The 3,645-nt window shown below is 58.1% G+C and overlaps 1 pseudogene; it reads left to right on the forward strand.

Moving 5' to 3' along the window:
* Positions 1–2,172: 2,172 nt before the first annotated feature.
* LOC107972827 (double homeobox protein 4-like protein 4) lies at positions 2,173–3,441 on the forward strand (annotated as a pseudogene).
* The last annotated feature ends 204 nt before the right edge of the window (positions 3,442–3,645 follow it).

Consider the following 3,645-nt stretch of genomic DNA (forward strand, 5'->3'; position numbering starts at 1 on the left):
AGTGCAAAGATATGTCGCAAAGCCCCCTGTACACAAATCCCAGAAAATGGTTACATCACCTGGGTGTTCAGTGGAGATATCTGTCACAATTCCCCTTTAGGCGCAGCTTAGACAAGCATTACATCACATGAGTGATCAGTGCAGAGATATACCACTATGCCCCCATAGACAGATCCAAGACAAGAGTCCATCACCTGGGTGATCAGCGGAGATATCTGTCACAATTCCCCTTTAGGCGCAGCGTAGACAAGAGTTACATCACATGAGTGATCAGTGCAGATATATGTCACTATGCCCCCATAGGCAGATCCGAGACAAGAGTCCATCACCTGGGTGATCAGTGAAGAAAGATGCCATAATGCCACCAGTAGACAGATATAGAGAAGAGTTACATCATCTGTGTGATCAGTGCAGAGATATGTCTCAATGCCCCTGTAGACAGAGCCTAGACAAGATTCCCATCACCTGGGTGATCACTGCAGAGTTATGTCACAATGCCCCCTTTTGGCAGAGCCTAGACAAGTGTTACATCACCTGGGTGATCAGTGCAGAGATGTGTCACAAGCCCCTGCAGCCAGAGCCTAGACAAGTGTTACATCAGCTGTGTGATCAGTGCAGTGACATGTCACAATATCCCTGTAGCCATATCCTTGACAAAGGTGACATCACCTGGGTGATCAGTGCAGAGTTATGTCACAAAGTCCCTTTAGGCAGATCCTAGACAAGAGTTACATCATTTGGATGATCAGTGCAGAGACATGTCACAATGCCACTGCAGGCAGAGCCTAGACAAGAGTTACATGACCTAGGTGATCAGTGCAGAGATACTTCACAAAGTCCCTGTAGTCAGAGCCTTGAAAAGTGGTACATCACCTGGGTGATCATTGCAGGGATATGTCACAAAGCATCCTATAGGCAGATCCTAGAAAATAGTTACATCACCTGGGTGATCAGTGCAGAGATATGTCACAATGCCACTGTTGGCAGAGCGTAGACAAGAGTTCCATCAGCTGGGTGATCAGTGCAGAGTTATGTCACAATGCCCCCATAGGCAAAGCCTTGGCAAGTGGTATATCACCTGGGTGATCATTGCAGGGATATGTCACAAAGAACCCTGTGGGCAGATCCTAGAGAAGAGTTAAATCACCTGGGTGACGAGTGCAGAGATATGTCACAAGCCCCCTGTAGGCAGAGCCTAGACAAGTGTTATATCACCTGGGTAATCAGTGCAGTGACATGTCACAGTGCCGTGTAGCCAAAGCCTAGACTAAAGTTACAGCACCTGAGAGATCAGTGCAGAGATATGTCACAAAGCCCCCGCTGGCACATCCTAGACAAGAGTTGAATCACTTTGTTGATCACTTCAGAGATGTTTCATGCTGACTGTTTTCTCCCGGAGCTCTTCGGGCACCCGGAAACATGCAGGGAAGGGTGGAAGACCCGCATGGTGCCATTGTTCTACTTGCCAGTTTCCAAACCGCCCACACTGCAGACTCCCCATGTTGCCACACACGGGAATCCATCGTTAGGCCATCATGCCCGGGATGTTTCTTCTCTCTGGGGTCTCGCTCTGGTCTCCTACGTGGAAAAGAACGACAGCCACACGCCTGCGTGTGTGAGACTGTCTCGGCAACGGCGACACCCACAGGCACTGCCTCCTTCACGGAGAGAGGGCCTGGAACACTCAAGACTCCCACGGAGGTTCAGTTCCACACTCCCCTCCACCCTCCCCGGCCGGTTTCTCCCTCCTGAAGACACGTGGGAGCCCAGAGAGTGGCTTCCAGTTCCCGCGGGATTCCTAGAGAGGTCCAGAGAGCCAGCTCCCGAAACGCACACCCCTCACCCCTTCCCCCTCGCCCCCTTCCTCTTTGTCTCTCCGGCCCGAACACCGCCATCCCCTCGCCCTCCCCCTCACCCCACCACCCCCCGGCCGCAGGCCTCGAAGCCCTGGGACCATTCTGGTGTGTGGCAGGCTGTCCCAGGGGTCACCGCCATTCATGAAGGGGTGGAGCCTGCCTGTCTGCTGGCCTTTATAAGAGCTGCTGGCTGGGTGTCCAGGCAGGCCTCCTGGATGCACCTGCCACAGTGGACAGGCCAGCTGAGGTGCACGGGAGCCCACCGGCCTCTCTCTGCCCGTGTCCGTCCGTGAAATTCCGGCTGGGACTCCCCACGATGGCCCTCCCAACACCTTCGGACGGCACCCTCCCCTCGGAAGCCCAGGGATGGGGACGGCGAAGTAGACTCGTTTGGACCCAGAGCCAATGCTAGGCCTTGCAAGAATGCTTTGAGCGGAACCCGTAACCGGGCATCGCCATCAGAGAAGGGCTGGCCCAGGTCATCGGTATTCCGGAGCCCAGGGTCCAGATTTGGTTTCAGGATGAGAGGTCACGCCAGCTCAGGCAGCACCGGGGGGAATCTCGGCCCTGGCCCGGGAGACGCAGTCCGCAAGAAGGCAGGCGAAAGCAGACCGCCGTCACCAGATCCTAGACCCCCCTTCTCCTCCAGGCCTTGGAGAAGGATCGCCTTCCAGGCATCGCCGCCAGGGAAGAGCTTGCCAGAGAGACGGGCCTACCGGAGTCCAGGATTCAGATCTGGTTTCAGAATCGAAGGGCCAGGCACCGGGTACAGGGAGGCAGGGCGCCCACGCAGGCAGGCAGCCTGTGCAACGCGGCCCCCAGCGGGTGTCTCCCTGCTCCCTCTTGGGTCGCCTTCGCCCACACCGGAGCGTGGGGAATGGTGCTTCCTGCACCCCACATGCCCTGCGCACCTGGGGCTCTCCCACAGGGGGCTTTCGTGAGCCAGGGATGGAGGGCTGTCCACGTGCTCCAGCCCAGCCAGGCCGGGCCGGCAGAGTGGATATCCCAACCTGCCCCGGCATGCAGAGATTTTGCCTAACCCTCCCCTGCTCCCCCGGAAGGGGCGCTCTCCCACCCTCTGGATCCTCGGTGGCCTCCGCACCCGGGCAAAAACCGGGCGGACTGGGACCCGCAGCGCAACGGCCTGCTGGGCCCTCACGTGGTGGGACAGCCTGGGCCCATTCAAGCGGGGCCAAAAGGCCAAGGTGATCTTGCGCCACCCGCGTCCCAGGGGAGTCCGTGGTGGGGCTGGGTCTGGGGTCCCCAGGTCACCGGGACGGCATGGGAACCCCAAGCCAGGACAGCTCCACCTCGCCAACCCACGCCCCCGGACGCCTCCGCTCGGCAGGGGCAGATGCAAGGCATCCAAGCGCTCTCCCAGGTGCTCCAGGAGCCGGGGAGCTCGTCTGCACTCCCCTCTGGCCTGCTGCTGGATGAGCTCCTGGCGAGCCAGGACTTTCTGCAGCAGGCACAACATTTCCTAGAAACGGAGGCCATGGGGGACATCAAGGCATTGGAAGAGGCCGCCTCGCTGGAAGAACCCCTCAGCGAGGAAGATTACCGGGCTCTACTGGAGGAGCTTTAGGACTCGGGGTTGGGACGGGGTCAAGTTGGGGCAGGGCTGTGGCCTCTCTTTTGCGGGGAACACTTGGCTTGCTATGGAGGGAGGTGTCTTCCCCCCGCCCCCTCCACCGTGCTGACAGGCCTCAGATTCCTGCCTTCTAGGTCTAGGCCCGGTGAGAGACTCCACACAGCAGAGAACTGCCATTCTTTCCTGGGCATCCCGGGG

Source organism: Pan troglodytes, chromosome 23 (genome assembly GCF_028858775.2).
Source record: "Pan troglodytes isolate AG18354 chromosome 23, NHGRI_mPanTro3-v2.0_pri, whole genome shotgun sequence".
In the NCBI taxonomy this organism is placed as follows: domain Eukaryota; kingdom Metazoa; phylum Chordata; class Mammalia; order Primates; family Hominidae; genus Pan; species Pan troglodytes.